This window comes from Haemorhous mexicanus, chromosome 2 (assembly GCF_027477595.1).
Source record: "Haemorhous mexicanus isolate bHaeMex1 chromosome 2, bHaeMex1.pri, whole genome shotgun sequence".
NCBI classification, from domain to species: Eukaryota; Metazoa; Chordata; class Aves; order Passeriformes; family Fringillidae; genus Haemorhous; species Haemorhous mexicanus.
This window is the reverse complement of record NC_082342.1, coordinates 7,765,070-7,781,813: the sequence shown is the minus strand read 5'-3', so window position 1 is coordinate 7,781,813 and position 16,744 is coordinate 7,765,070. Positions and strand designations below refer to the sequence as shown.

The 16,744-nt window shown below is 38.4% G+C and overlaps 2 long non-coding RNA genes across 4 annotated transcripts; both read left to right on the top strand.

The window, feature by feature from the left end:
- Positions 1-303: 303 nt before the first annotated feature.
- On the top strand, positions 304-8,226 carry LOC132341284 (uncharacterized). Of its 3 annotated transcripts, XR_009490147.1 has the most exons (3): positions 304-3,258; positions 3,341-3,403; positions 7,720-8,226. It is a non-coding gene; the product is annotated as an uncharacterized LOC132341284 (long non-coding RNA). The 3 variants fall into 3 exon arrangements; XR_009490146.1 differs by lacking the exon at positions 3,341-3,403; XR_009490144.1 differs by having other exon boundaries at positions 304-3,403.
- A 633-nt stretch (positions 8,227-8,859) lies between these two features.
- LOC132324240 (uncharacterized) lies at positions 8,860-14,933 on the top strand. Its single transcript, XR_009485545.1, has 3 exons — positions 8,860-9,113; positions 11,190-11,275; positions 14,238-14,933. It is a non-coding gene; the product is annotated as an uncharacterized LOC132324240 (long non-coding RNA).
- Positions 14,934-16,744: the final 1,811 nt, after the last annotated feature.

Sequence of the window (16,744 nt, the reverse complement as noted above, 5' to 3'; positions counted from 1 at the left end):
TTACTTGCAGCTCTGAATAAGATTTACATGTAGACTTGGAAAGAGCTTTGTATATGAGTTACATTGCTCAAAATAAAGCTTTTCATCTGACTTTTTCAGTATAATTCCTTTTGTGTTTTAGGAATTTTCATGCTAGTTCTGTTTTTGTAAATACTGCCTTTATTAAATTTGTAATATCCCAAAGTAATACTTTTTGCTTTAGGTTTATTTTCTTGATTGATGTGCTAGCATATTTGTCTTCTCCCTCTCTCTTGTCTAGATCTTTTTTGATTTAACACTGATTTTTTCCCCTTTGTTTTACAGTAAGTCATGTGGCATTGACAACCCAGAGAAATTTAAAATTTATGTGGAAGAAAATTAAACAGCATATCGATGGATGAGATAGGCATGATGGTTTCTCCTTGATGTCATTGCATGTTGATGAAGGGACAGCACTATGAAATATGAGATGCTAATTTCATCAAAATACTACCCTGATTTTGCAAGGAGCTACACAAGGAGCCATTCCTTTTCCACAAAAGGAAGGCTTGATTATTTATTACTGTAAAAACAAAACCAGAAAAGTAACTGCCATATGTTTCCCATTTTCTTCATTTCCTTTCTATTCCATGAAGTATAGATATTCCTATTAATTCAAAAAAAGGCAAACTATCACCTCTTGTCTTTGTTTTTCTTAAATCTAGAAATGTTTAGCAAATTTAATTTAAAACAGTCACATGTCTTGCCCTGTTTTTTTCATTTTTAGAATAAACTGAAGTGTTTCAGCTTTTGGTGTCTGTCCTGCTTGTTCACATGATTTCATTTTTATATCAGGGTTCAGTTTTTCATAAACATCAAGACCTTTTTCAATACTGAGGAACTGCAGTGGGTTCTGCAGTGGGTATTGCTGTACTAAATTAAATTAATTTTATAACCTATTCAATACTCAGAAACATGAAAACAAGTTTTTCTCTGAGTTTAAATCAGGTACATTATGCCTTTAAGGTTAATATATTTTACATAGTGCTTTGCATATTAACTGAAGGAGGTTGGTTTAGTTTTATTCTTTTCATTCTTTTAACAAAAGTCTTTTGCATTGTGTATTATCTCTGTTAGTAAAAAGTATATAATCTTCTCTGATAACTTTCTATTATGGTAGAGAAGATTCAACAAAGACTTTAATTTCTTTTGTCTTATATTGTAAACCAGGATAGTTAAGGGGAAAAAGAATCTTTTAAGAACGTGGTATCTGCTTGTAAATATAATAGTGTCATTCATCATTAGAGATAACATGCAGGGGTTAGAGCTGTGTGAGCCATTTAAAAATCAAAAGCAGTGCACTCAGAGTGTAGCCATGTTTGAAGGAGCAGTACATAAAAGTTACCCCTCAAGAACATACCGTTCTGAAGGGTAACCAAATATAATTATTTCATGTGGTGCCACATAATTGAGATGACTTGGAATTCTCCCTCTTGTAGCACTTCTGATCTGTCTCTTAAGTTTGACAGGGTAAGGTTAAATCTCCTTCTGTCACAAGTTGGGAAGTACTTCTGGTGTTAAGAATAGCTCATTAAAGGTGGATGGAATGTCTCATGTACATATTAATTACCATAACACTCAGTGAATGTGTCCTGGCTGGCAGAATGACATACCTTGCTGCTGTATCAATGAAAACTGAGTTTCTTGTTGGTTAAAAATAGGTCCAATGAAATAAAAACATGGGAAATGGAGCAAGATTTTTTTTTAAATATACATTTCTGTTCTAAACAAGTCAGCACCTATTTCTTTTTAGAGAAAATTTGAATTGAACATAGGACCATGATAAGATAATCTGGGACTAGAATTTTTATCTGAAAAATTGAGTGCCTTTATCTTGTTTCAACTGAACTTGCATGATATTCCTGTTACCTGTGGATACTTAGCACACTGCCACAGCTAGACATTTTGACATGGGTATTCAAATGCCATTTTGAGTGATTTTTTTGTAAGGCTATGATTATCAACACCCAAAAGGAACATTAAATTACTGAGCATGTTTTTCAATGTGACTAAATAGTCCCAGAAATGTTTCTAAGCATTCACTGACTGTCAGACAGCAATGCCTTTATATGCAGTAGCACTGTCTCCCATAGGATCAGAGCAGTTGCTGGACCTTGCCTCTGCCTAATCTCTTCATTGCAGTCTTTCTGAGTGACAGGGCTCTGCCCATGTATCACTGTAGCAGAACTCCCCTGAGACACCCTCCTTTGAACCCGAGGAGCCTACAGCAACCCAGATTCTTTATTTCTGAATATAAATCTCCTTCTCATGAGTGTATCCCTTTAATGTCTGGCTTTCAGTACATCTGATTCTTCCTGCTTTGAGTGTCCTACAGCTAGCAGGTTTTGATGAGCCCCAAAGAGGCACCTCTCTGTTTCTAACCTTATTAACACAGGATGATTTGCCTCTGTGTGACAGTTCTCTCTGGGTACCACACCACTGTGCAGGGACTTGTGATCTCTCCAAGAACTGTTTTACAGAAGAAAGCAAAATGTTTCTCCTTCTGTAGCTTGTTGGAAAGTTTATCCACTGCAATACATACAGGAAGCCATCCTGCCAACAGTATGCCAAGCAGTACTGCCAAGAGCCACGGGTGCTCTGCTCAGCAACCACTGTGTTTTTCATTGCTGCTCTGGAGATGCAGCCCCCTGGCTGGATTTGCCCTGAGTTTGGATTGTAAAACTTCAAACTGGAAAGCAAGGCTGTAAACTGGAGAAAGGCAAAATAAGTCATCCCTCAGCTACAATTCTACCATTTCTTTTTTCATAACTCTTGATGTATTCTTGGCAATATTGCCAATCACGGTCTGAGTCCCTGCTTCCTTAATAAATTTCAAGCAAATTCACCATGAAAATACTAAGCAGATGAAGTGAGATATGTGTAACATTCCTGAAGCAGTTATTCCTCCAAGTTCTAGTCAAGTCAGAGGCACTTACCCTGCTGCTTAGCTTTACTTGACATAAGGAAGGATCAAATAACTCCTTCATTAGTTGTTAGAGAAACCTTAGCCTAGGTTTATTTTAACTACTGCATCAACTTAACATGATTATTTGTAACAGGATGATTCTTTGTAGTATTTGAGATGGCAAAAATATTTCTCTTTTGTAGGACCTGGTTCTTTCACCCCAGGCAGACATCTTATGTTCCTCTCTTCTCAAAGAAACATCTGTGGGATAAAGGGGGCACTCTGAGGCCTCAGGAGAGTTCTCGAAGCCCAGCTCACAGATAAGACAGTTTACTGTAATTCATTTCCTAATCTGCTTCATACTGCTCTACAGCATTATTCATTCTTCTCACCCTTAGGACTTATTTTTTTTTTCAGCCTGCCATACCAACAGACCTTATTTAATCCTGAAGAGCAGGAATGTTAATTGGGTTGAAAATGGTAATGATGCATCTAATTCTGTCTTATCTACACTGTTCATCCTGCTCTCAGGACACCTGAGTGCTCCTGCATCTCAGAACAGAAGTTTGAACACATATTTTCTGTGTTACACCCAGCTTCTCCCTTGAGCCATTATCAGTGGTACATTACCCAATGACTCAAATATGAATCCCACAATATTTCCTCTCATTCTGTTTCTGAGCAAGAGCAGGTACATGTTCAAAACATTTTTGATGTATATTGCCTCAGCTAAAGAATAATTAGCTTCATGAAAAGGAAGTAGGTTAACCAGCTCCACCTTAGCTGAAACCACTGTCACCTTTACATTTCAGACTTTTATTTGGTTTTTTAGCTATTTCAATTACCAGTCAAGGAGGGGTTTAAGTCCACAGCATAATAATACTTGCAGTTACTAGTAAATAGCATTTCATAGCACTAACCAGTCTGTCCTTACTACATCCATTTCAGGCAGGCAAATAAATGTTATTATCCTCATTTTACAAACACATTGATTAAGTGACTTACCTAAAGGCCACACATCAATTTCAATGTCAGTGCCAAGATTAGCACAGAGAAACTTTTGCATTGCAGACACAGAAAAAAGTGATTTGTATTATCAAGCTCACTCCCCTTCAGAAACAATCATTTTTCATCTCTGTAGTCAAATAGCATTTACCTTTCTCACATCCCCCACATGTTTTGTCCATCTTAAGCTGCTCCCTGATGATGGCTCAAAATGGTTCCTAAAGCTGTCTTTAACATGGGAAGCTTTTCTATCTGCCTTCTGCTTTTAACACAAGGGTTAGAAAGCACTGCCTGGAGAACCTCTGAAGCTCCCACAGTGGTGGCTGAGCCTATGGAGGCAGAAGGCAAGAGAAGGGAAGGGGGCAAGGGGCCCATGCTGCTCTCCAAAAGGCAATGTGATATGGTAAGAGGAAGCAGCATGAGCAGGATTAGATACAATTTAGGATGACCTTTTACAGTCACATTTTAAGAGATTTTTTGCCTCTCCAACAAAGCAAATTCTCAATTTTAAGCTTGTGTACAACAGGTACAATTCTTTTTTGTACTGCTGTTGTAGCTGCTGTTTGGAAATTGTGGTAATTGCATTGGTAACACTTGAAGCTGCATCTTCAGCTCTAAAACACAGCAGCATCTCTAGTCCTCAGTCTGCTGAGCTATTGGGAAAATTACTCTACTTTAAAGCCTCCTCTTTTGAATTGGAAGGAGTTTTGGATTTGATCTCTGTTGTCTTGTTTAGACCGACAGACTGTCTGTTCAACACCTTGCTGCCTGCATGAAGCTGTAACAAGGAATATCACAACATGCAAAAATCTGTTAAACATTACTGAGTGTCTCAATGTAAAAATCTGCTCTACTTACAGGCATTTATTTCTAAGGAAAAATATATGGTGGCTATATTTGTTTCCCCTCCAGAACAGGTCCTTCTTACCTGGAAAAACAAACACAACAGGGAAAATCAGGACAGCATTTTTACTAGCTAATTAAGGCCGTCTGTCTGTAAGGGTGGCAATCATTTGTTGTGATTTAGGTACGGGTCACAAGATCTTCTTGAATCAGCTTCTAAAAGTGGAATAAAAAACAATCAAAAGAACAGTAAATCTTTTGAACCACAGTAATTTAGTTCCCCAACAGATTCCCCAACAGATTCATTACCATTAGAGCCCACAGTGTCGTCTGCCAACACCTGAATTTGACCCAGTCATTGAAGCTGATCCTGTGACAACATCTGAAAGCTGATACGTTGAAAAACTGTTGAGCATTTCTGATAGATACTGGTATTTCAGAGCAGACTCCCAGGCAATGAATTATATTCTTAATAAGCAGACATGACAAAGTCAAATTTAGAAGTAGAATTTGAACTAGTTGCCAAGTTTTTAACTGAAGGGCATTTCTTCCTTTTATTTTTTTGTTTTAAACCATGTGTATGTAGACACAAGAAATGTGTGAACTTACCTTCAAAATACCTCAAATATTAACCATATTAATTATACATATGCTTTTTTCTGAATTTTAAAAGATTATTTCTTGCATAAAACTAACATCATTCAATTTTTGCTGTGAGTCACCTGTAGATTGCAGTATCAGAATTATTCAATAGGTTTATGCCTGTCAGAATTTTATATTAGCTCCATTATTCACTAACAGTAAAAAAAAAAGCATCTTTTTAAATGAATGCTTAAGCATGGGTGTTTTCTTGTCACTTCATTGGCTTGTCTTCTGTGCAATTCTAGTCCTTACTCTTCCCCCTCAGAATTATTAAGGTACCATATACAGAAGTGATAAGTTTAGCTGCATCAAACTGTGATAGAGGGAATCTTGCATAGTAAAAAAGCAAAACATATCTGGATGGCCAAAGATGTGATTATGTGTTCTGAAGACTGATAAATATTGTATCATGCCACTATTTAAGATGCTCAAGGGATTCACAACCTTAATTACATTTTAATCATGGCAACTCTGTTCAGTTATGTACTTTGGCTTCTTCAAAAATGAAGCACTTCAGTCTTTGAACAGATATTATGGTACATCTCACCTGCAGGGCTGCTGCCCTATTTTCTTCAGGGGTGGTTCTGGGTGCTGAGAAATGCAAACCAAACCTTCTGCATTGGGAGAAAAACAGCTTAACTGAAAAAGCAATCAATACTATAACAAGAAATAATATGGCGAACAATAAAATAAGAGAGTGTTTTCTTGAAAATGGGCATTCTCTTTAGCGTGAATGTTCTGCAGAGCCAGTAGCACCTAGTGCTTCCTGGAGTGTGTTACACTGCACAGTGGGAACCTCATTTGAGGTTGATCTTTGGCTAAAACCATGAACATGACTGTTGAAAAGCAAGTTTTTCTTATAGTTCTTTCTGTTTTGTAATTTATTTTACTGAGTGTCTCATAAACTCTGTTCTACCTCCTTGCTAAAAGAAATTAATGAGTTTGACTAGGCACTTCAAATTCAATCTGCCAAAGCACTTAGAGGCATGCCTGTCTTCTGAAACTTTTAACACTCTCATTGCCTTTGGTGAAAATTCTCACATTCTTTAGAGTCACAGGCACATTTTTTTCTTTCTTTGCATTTATTTCTGTGTCATGTTTTTTTACATCTCCAGTGGGTTGATGATACTTCAGCATTTTATTATGTTTTTTGGCTCAGTTTTTTACTCATAGGTTTACAGATAACTTGTGTCTTTCATTCACTTCCAGAAGTCCATTTATGATTTTAATAAATACCTCAAGTCAGAGATAAAATGAAATTAATTTCTCAGCCATGCTTTGAAAAGAAAAAATTCTTTTCAGAAAAGAAAAAGAAAAATTAAAATTATCTGGTGAACATAAAGTCTGGGGCAGAAAGCCTTATTTTCATTTTAAGGAGCCTCTGCTAACAAAAGAATTGTGTTTGTCCAGAAGCACAACTTGTGCAGGAATTGTTAGTGAAATTCCCTTTGCTTCTCATGTGTGAGAAATCAGGCCTAGCTGATCAAAACACTCCCTTGTGGCCTTAAAAGTCTCTGATGAATTTTGAAGCATCAGATCAATGATATGTTATCTTTGTTTCAAAAGAACAATCCTCTGTGATCATTACTGCTGTGCTAGCTGATCATTTTAAATTAACATAACACAAAACACAAAAAATTTCACAAAATCAATTCATATTCTTTTCTCCAGAGTTCTAATTTTAAATATGAGAAAAGTGGAATCAGAAAATGCATCTGTGCAGGAATAAGGTGCCTTACATTTCCCAACCAACAACTCTGCTGTGGGTTGACCATGCCTGGAGGTCAGGACACTCTTTCACACTAAAGCCACTCCTCACCTGGACCGGGGAAAGAAAATATAACTAAAGGTTCATGGATTGGGATAAGGACAGGGAGAAATTATGAATTGATTACTGTCATGGGCAACACAGACTCGGTTTGGGGAATTGGGTTTGATTTATTGCCAATCAAATCAGAGTAGGATCATGAGAAAGAAAACATAAATCTTAGAACATGTTCCCCACACCCCTTCCTGGTTTCCAGGCTCACCTTCACTCCCAATTTTCTCAACCTCCTCTGCTCCAGCAGTGCAGGGGGGCAGGAAACAGAGTCTGAAATCAGTTCATCACATCTCTACCACACCTTCCTCACACTCTCCCTGTTCCAGCATGGGGTCCCTTCCATTGGAGACAGTCCTCCATAGTCTTCTCCAATGTGAGTCCTTCCCATGGGCTACAGTTCTTCAGGAACATGCTGAACATATTCCCTGTGGGGCCACAAGTCCTGCCAGAAAACCAACTCCAGTCCGGGCTTCTCTCTCCACAGGGTCACAGGTCCCTGACAGGAGCCTGCTCCAGTATGGGCCTCCCATGGAGTTTACAGCTTCCTCCAGGCATCCTCCTGCTCCAGAGTGGATCCTTCCTGGGCTGCAGGGGCACAGCTGCCTCAGCCCCCCAGGGGCTGCAGGGGAATCTCTGCTCCTGTGCCTGGAGCATCTCCTGCCCCTCCTTCCTCATTAACCTTGGTGCTTGCAGAGCTGTTCCTCTCATTCTCACTCTCCTCTCTGACTGTCATTGTATATACATTTTTTCCCCCTCTTAAATATGTTATCTCCAGGGACAATCACTGTCACTGCTGTGCTCAGCCTTGGTCAGTGGTGAGTCCATCCTGGAGCCACCTGGAATTGGCTCTGCTGGACACAGAGGAAGCTTCCAGCAGCTTCTCGCAGCAGCCACCCCTGTAGGCCTCCCTTCTATCAGAACCTGACCAGCCCAATACACCCTCCATTATCTCGTGGTGCTTTTCAAATAAATGATTTCATGTAACTCACAACTTCTGAAGGGATTTGAAGGTTATTGCTTTCCATTCATTTCCAAGTAGATTGGATACTAAAAATAAAAAGTAATGACTCAGAGCTTACCTTTCCTGAATGTGGAGCTGAAATGGTAAATATTTAATGAGGGAAACTCTTCCCAAAGTTTTGTTCTTCTTTGTCCTTTCTTGTAACAAAAAGCAAAATTAATTTCTGAGCACATAGCTGTCCAGGTACCACACTCATGGATAATCATGCTCCCATAGTGTAGATGCACAATCTTCATCCTGCAAAAACCTGTGAGGATGAAAATAGCCCCAGTAAAGACAGTGAGAAAATAATCGAAGAGCTACTGTTCACTGTGGAAAAAAATCACCCAGATACACAACCTTTCCTTTCATGCAATGCAATGGCTAAATGAACTGAAAAAGGCTGTTACCATATATTTTACTGTCTTGATATCACTGGAACATCTACAAAGAAAATATATTTATTATGCAGATTACAGTAGCTATTTTTAAAACTACATCTAACAAATATATATGTATATATATATATGTATATATGTATGTATATGAAATTATCATTCATGTACTTGGGAGCAGAGGGCACAGTGCAGCATTTGTCCTGTAGCCTGCCTATCAAACAAGAAAAAAGGCAAAGGCATAAGGCTGACAGTCCTTGAGCTTTCCTTGCAAGGTCTGAATAGCTGAATATAATTTGTTTCTAATTCTCATTGTAAAAAGACATTTACTTAGAAGAAAAACCTATTAGGAGGAAACAGATGATGCTTTGTGCATAACCAAGTGAACAAAGGAATCTTTTTACCAGGATCCATCATCTCAAGGAGACGCTGCAGCTCCTTTGGAAAATTTCTCTCAGAATAGCACAATATCTTTGGCTCAAGGTAAGAGATAAATAAGGGTGTGCCAGCAGGGAGAAGTGTGAATAGGGAGTACAAGGAATAAAATTGCCGAGCTGGATATTTCAGCTCCCTCTCCAATCATCTTCCCACACTGTCAGATCCACACAGGCTTCTGCTCAGATCCTTGGTCTCTGAATGATTTCAAAGACACTTTTTTTTTTTTTTTTCCTAAGATGGAAAAATAATATTTTGGAGGAAGTAGCTGGCATAGAAACAGCAAGTCTCCACAAATCTTTATTGATCCTAACAGCTCCCTGCCAAAAGAAAACGCACAAACCATAGGCACCACAAGTCCAAAGGAGTTCTAAAAATGAATTACACACAGGAAATAGCAAGGGAGTTCTCTGGGCCTCACCACTCCATGAGGAGATAATATCAGCTGGGCTGGGGATAATCTCAATTCAACAGCTCCTGGGGCTCAGATTGCCTGTGCTGCTTCCTACCTGGCCTTCCCATGGCAGCACAGCCAGGGTGGAGCCTTGGCAAGGAAAGTGCTCTGAGAGCTCAGCACAAGCACACAGCTCAGGAGAGAAGGGTCCCAGTGTGTGTTAACCCAGCCTGCAGAACTCAGCAGAATCATACAAACCAAACTGTACCCTGAAAATCCTCCACTCACACATAAACTGATTTTCCCTTTTGCTCCATCACTGCTGTAAGAAGATATTATCACTGTCCTTTTGCTCTGGCAAGCACAAGAAAGTTTTTCCTGCCACTAGCACGAAGACAGAGATTCCTGCCTTTCAAGAAGCAGCTAACAGAGTGCATCACTAGTAAAAGACACAGCACAGTGCACAAATGTGTGTACACAGCCACTGTGGGACAGAGTGAAGCTGTCTGACTGCTGAAGGCATCCTGAAGGTCAGCGTGGTGCAAAACGCAGCTGGTGTGATAACTAGAGCTAGCTAATGATCAGCTCCTGAAGCTGAATTGCCAGAGTAATCTACTTTAAAGACATCTTAAAAACATCTGTACTCACCTGCAGGTCACATATCAGAGAGGTATGTTATGGATGATGTCATGGCTATTCAGATTTTGATTTTTTTCCCCTCAAGTATACTCAACTGGAATTGTAATGATTTTCTGTGGCCCAGATCTGTTCTGAAAGGTAAACTTGCATCAAGGATTAGATTTTAGTTTAAGTTCTACAAAAGATACAAAAAACAACCCACAAATTTCACAAATCAGTCTGGATCTCCTTTAAATCACAAATGATTGAATGTTTTTGAGATTATTTCTAGTTCACATCTAGAGGTATTTCCTAGAAAATTCTGCTACCTGACAAATTCATTTTCTCAATAACTAGGACTGCAAGTTTCCCTTACCTTTTGCTTTCCGAATTCTGTCAAGATGAAACAAAAATGAAGAAACTCTTCATAAAGAGATAAAATGTATTTTTTTTTCCTTAAATGCACTTGCACCATGAGACTCAAGATGCTTTGGGAAGGCTGAGTGGATGAAAGCTGCAATTTGTAATTAACTGTCTGTTTTACCAAGGCTTGGTAGGAAAACAAGATGTTAAAATGCTTTTCTTTTCTAACATGTATTTCTCTGCATTTGAGGGAGGGCAAGAGGAGGCTTGGAGAGTGTTAGAAAGCCCCAAGAGGAGCAATCTAAATGGAACACTCATAGCTTCATTTTACCCATCAAATGATGCTAGCCTAGGTTATGTCTGTTGGATCTGTATTCCTTGGCTAGGAATCTAACATTTAATTTCTTTAATCTCTCCCAAGGCAGAGTAATGATGTTACCAAACCTTTCCAAACCTTGTGAGCTACTCACAACAATATTGTTAGTGTTATTACTTTTACTCTTCCTTACAAAAAATGGGTAATTTGGGAGTCCAGGCACGAAAGTCAAAGTGTCAGAGATGCTCAGGGGTGCTGCTATCTGTTTCCTTCTGCAGGCTCTACAGCCACTACTTCAGCTGAAGAGAAGGCTGGTTTCTGTATTCCCAGATGGAAAATTTTCTGTCATGCTAATTAAATAGTGTGAATGGCTCCAGGTTACAGCAAGTCACATATCACTCACAGTCTATTGTTGATTGTTTTTATTGTTTAGCTGTAGCTGCTTGAAAATCCATGTGTCTAAGATGCAACACCTTTTGGAAGATCCTTTTGCAACAACAGTTGTACTTACAACTTCAAGTGAGTAATGCTGTGCCTCTTTACATCCTTGGCCAAAATCAGAGAAAAAGGATGAAATTATTTTATGAAATTGTACAGCAGAACAGGGAAAGAGCTCAATCCCTCCCAGCAGCCTCCCACTTCCCCTGTCTCCTGGACCAGCTTGAGGACAAGCTGGGTGACTACAGGCTTGCTGGAGTGCATTTGTTTGCTCTGTCTTGTCAGGAATTTAATTTCACAACATGACAAGCTACCAACACAAGCATGTCATTGCAATTTAACATGCATTTTGTTGGCATGTTCTATATCTCATTAAAGTCTCATCTCCTCAGCCAATACCGTATGCTACTCATCTGCAGCAAAGCTCTTAAATGTAATGAAAAAGGTATAACTGCAATTGAGAAATGAACTGTTGACCAGCACCCTAGAGATATCCCAATTCTACTACACCACTGAAAGCAACAATATTGCAAGAGCAAACCTCTAACATCATTGTCTTACAGAAAAAATATTTGGTTTAGAGATGCTCCTCAGTTATTTCAGTGTTGTTAGAGGATTCTCAGACCACCAGACAGACTTGTGTCACTGTTAGGGCAAAGCTAAATTTCTAAGTCTGCTTTTTTTTGACTGAGAAGAAAGTTATACCACTCTGAACATCTCTGTTTTCAAAAATACTAATTAAATTTAAAATATTCTGAAAGCAGTTTGAGACCATTAAGCCACCTTTGAAATCTGTTAATAGGTTTTATTTCTCCTGGACTTTTATTGCTTTTGAGTGACGATAAGAATTTGTTTTTCTGACAATGGGCAAATACACAGATCATTTTTAAAAACAGATACTTTTAAAGGACTAATCTATTGGTCATTAGAAGTTTTATTTAGTCATTATAAATTATACCTAGTCATTAGAAAACAAAAATAAAAGAGCTAGTGGTGATAGAGATTAATCAGGTTCTGTCCTCAGACGTGTGAAGACAATGATGATAAATCAATGTGAAAAGCAACTGGATTAGGTAACAAACCAAGTTTAGACACAGGACCAGGAGGATAGACTACTCAGAATGACTGCTGATAATGCAAATGTCTGTCACTTTGCTGTTAGGAGCACTCACCTGCCCCAGGACCTGGTTTGATCCTGGGCTGGCTTCAGCCCCCCGACCTGAAAGACAAATCTTTGTGGGTCACTGTCAGTAGGAGTTCCAATTAAACAAAGGCAGCTTTTACCCCTTCAGTATTAAATACAGCTTCCTGAACCCATGTATCTTGACTGCAGTGCATCGCTAATTAAATCTAAATTAAATTTTACTGAGCAGATTGCCAGGGCCTAATTTTTCGACTGTGATAAATCCAGTTTCCTGATTCTACTACATGTTCACTAAAGACAAAGATCCACTGAAGAACAAATAATTTTGGCCTCTCTTGGTATGTTAGGTTACACCACAAGAATTGAGCTGGTAGCTTTCTTTGGATAGGCAGTATAATGCACATTTATAAGACTAAAAAATAGCTACATATTCAAAATTAAACTTTTCTATGTTTCTTTGGTGACAGCTTCTTTAAAGCACTTCATTTTCCTGCATCTTCCTCTGTCAAAGCTCTATAAATGTGATAATGGTTGCTTTATTAATGGTTGCCTTGGTCTCACTGAAGTTTTTTCTTTCCTTCTATCTGTTAGTATAATCTATCTTTTGCATACCTTCTGTCTGGAAAAAATTGTACAGAATTAGATGGACCTTTATAAAAGAGTACAACTTAATGTTAAGTTTTAATTAAGCAGTCTTTTTAATTCATTATTTTTTATCCTAAGAGGCTCTAAATCATAGTCTGTTTCTGGCTGAATATACATAGATTACTGCCTTATTTTATCTTTATATTTATCTATTCACTTTGAACGAACTTGGATGAAGCTTTAAAAGTTTCTGAGGATCACATATAAATTATTTCTCATGTGCTCCTTTTCTGTAAACACTGAATGGAGTCATTTTGCCAGACAAACCCTGTAAAAACTGATTACCATTTCATTAATCATTGACCACAAATTAGTATTGTGAAAACAAAATGACTGCACTCTTATGAAAATACCACTTTCTCTATAAAATCTGGAAGATGACGGATGATTTTTTGTGCCTCAGTTTCTGAATGCCCAGCTTAAAGCTGAAAGCTGCAGAGCACCAGCTGGAAAACAAGGTTCTCTAGATGTAGTCAATGGATGGGTCTAATTTGTGCAGTGTGGTGGTGAGGAGTGTGGTGATGCTTGCAGTTCCTGTCACAATAAAAGGTCATTTCCCTGGCTTTGCTTATAATTATCAGTCTTCCTTACAGCCTGTCTAAAGCATCTGCCTGTGCTTTGTTCAGGCTGTCAGCTAGTCTGAAATCCTTAAGCAATCTTGACTATTAATAATTAGTATTTAATCTGAATTTATTATATAAAATTATTAAGAAATTTCTATTCCAGATGTCTACACAAAGCTATTTCCCATGAATGATGGTCTCTGAAAAAAAAAAAAAAAAAAGAGTGAATTAATACCACACATCTTTTATAAATAATAAGAAACTGATTCTTAAATAAAGATGCTTACATCTGCCTCTTGCTCCAGATGGTGCAATTTAGCTGCCTATGTTGGTTTTGGTTTTAAACAAATACTTAATCCACCAATTGTCATATCAAGAATTCTCCAGTTCTCACAGCTGAAGCCTAAACTGCATTGCTGCTTTAATTCTCAGAACAGGGAGCTTCTTGTCTCACAGGTCAAAAGTACAAGGAAAAAAAAAATATTCTTAATATTTCAGTGCAGCAGCCACACTTGTAAAATTGCCTGGTACTGTACCCTCCTGTTACTAGCAAAAAATTCCAGCAGCAAACTTAATCTAAAATTCCCACAAGGTCTGACAGTATGTAGGCAGTAGGGCAGACCTGAAGCAACTTTTTTTTTCTCCTTTTCTTCCATATCACCTCATCACTGAGTTTACATTTCTGTTCCAGCCCCTGGGAGCATCAGTTCCACCTTACAGCAAATCCTTCAACATAGCAATGCTGTGTCCTTGCCCTAAAATCTGCCCAGGAGGAGGCAGTGAGCAGGCTGCAGCTCTCTGCCAAGGACAGACAGGTGCTGGATGCTGTTTTCCTGGGAGAACCACAGTGGAATGGCACAGCTCCTCCTGGGAAAACCAGAAAAACCCCAGTGTGTATGGGATGTCCTGCAGGAATATAAAAAGCACAGTATGTATGGTTTGACAAGGTCCTAGCAAAGTTATGGCCCAGATCCACCATATGAGGAGAGTCTGCAGAGATCTTTGGATGAGATTCACCTGTTTGCTGGCATGATAAGCAGAGATATCCCTCTGCTATGCCCTGCTGTGGCAGCATTTTTTGCCTTGAGGCTTTCCTGCCAAATATCATATTTTGAAATAATACTACATTCTAAAGAGTTGTAGAGTTATTCCACTTGGAGTTTTTTAGAATCATACTCTTATAACACCAAATTCTTAGACTGATTTAAAAACATACAGTTGTCTTGAGACTTTCATAATAAAATCAATGTGCAGTTTGAGTGAACTCATTACTAGCTAGATTAAAAACAGAGTAAGTGAATGCTTTTCCAATTATTATGTTAAAAAAGTGATTGGAAATCTCTGATTTAAGAAGCTTGTGGAAATAAATTACGACTGCTTTCCAGTATTTAAATTAAAAACTTGAATTTACTTCACTGAATTTTACTCATGGAGTAATTTTGGAGCCAGAAATAATTAGAAAGGTAAAATTTCAATGAAGATAATTTTTTATTCATTATTTCTTTGTAAGTTTCTTTACTCTTGTTGATGGTTTGGGGTTTTTTTTGTAATTGGTTTCCATTTGATTTCTTTTTTTTTTTGTTTAATTAAGGTAAGGAAAACACTTGGAATAACTAAGCATGATTTGACTTATTTCTTCTTTAGCTAAACTGATAGGTACTTCTATTATGAATCTTTCTCTAAAGATAAAAATCTCTTTAGTCTCATTTGTCCAGGAAAAATTGTGAGGAGGGTAGCTACAGCCACCTAATCTTGAGGGTGTGTGCTGAGTATCCAGAATTTTTTACCATAGTGGACATTTGATCTGATTTTAGCTGCAGCTACTGGCAGAGCTGTTTCAAACAGCAGTAGTCCCATGATCCCTAAAAATAAGCAAATAAAAGCCATGGCACTGTAGGCAACCAGCAAGCAGGAGATTTGGGATCACATTTTAGACTTAGATCTATTCTAAGTAATTTTCCTACAGTTAAAACTTCTACCCAAAACTACTGAAATGCCTTGGTGGAAATCCAGTTATTCCTTGGGCTGATTGTCAGGTGAGAACCATTCCTGCTAAGCAGCTCAGCTCCCTGTTTAAATGAGTAGTGCCAGGTAAGGGAAACTTTAGGAAACACTTCCTGGCCACCTCATGGCTATCAGTATCATTTTTCCACCTTTTTCAGGTGGCTGGCTGCTGGAATGTGGTATTAAAAAGGGAGAACTAACACCTCTGTGAGTGTGAAATGGCAGGAAAGAACATCCCTTGTCAGCTCAGAGGCACCTGCCAACTGCACAAGAGCCCTTCTTGGAAAAGGGCCTGGGTCTGACTAAGCACTAAGTCACAGTTCACGCTGGAGATGTTGGCAGAATTCTTTGCTGTGGGCATCATTTTAACTTCCTGACACTGACAGACACCTGTGCCTGTTTGCCTGGGATAATTAACTCAGAATGCCTAAACCCAAGTCGATAGCCTTAGCAAAACCAGCTTAAATTAAAATCATTCTCTCCCCAAGCTTTTCATACAGCTTAGAAAGAAATGCAGCCTGAGTGTTGCTGTCTCTCTGTGAGATTGAGTCATCATATCAACAAAATAGAGCTACACTTAGCAAAGCACTGCCCTGCTTGGTTCAGGATGTTCATGCAACATCAAGCTATCACCATTTTGTTGATATACAGTTTTTATAGATCTGCTAAGCTATTGCTAAGCTGTCAGTTTAGACTGTTTCCTTTAAAGCTCAAAAGTCTGTGACCAAAAATTACAGGGTTTTTAACTCTCCATTTCCCAACAGACTTTGACAGTGGGTCCCCATCATTTTTTTTTCTGATGCACTTAACGCACTTTCAGACAGATGATATCTGAAGATAGTGCAGTACCAAATCCTTCCCAGGTACAAATAGCCAATTATAATGTAACTGAGGGTTGAATAAATTCTGTACTGACCCTGGAGGTAATAAAGTGATGGCCAAAGGTGGGGGGTTCATTATCTGTATCATTACCACAGCTTATATGACTCTCATGATAATGCCAGCAATTAGTTTGCTCAGATTGTCCATGAGAAATTTCCTGTATGAACCTAGCAAACTACCTTCTCATCACTTTGTTCCAGCTATCCAAGACAGAGACATAAGCACTGTGAATGACCATATATCTGTTGATTATTAGCTTGGACAGACTCAACACCCACACAATAATAAGACATGTCCAAATAAGCATTAGGG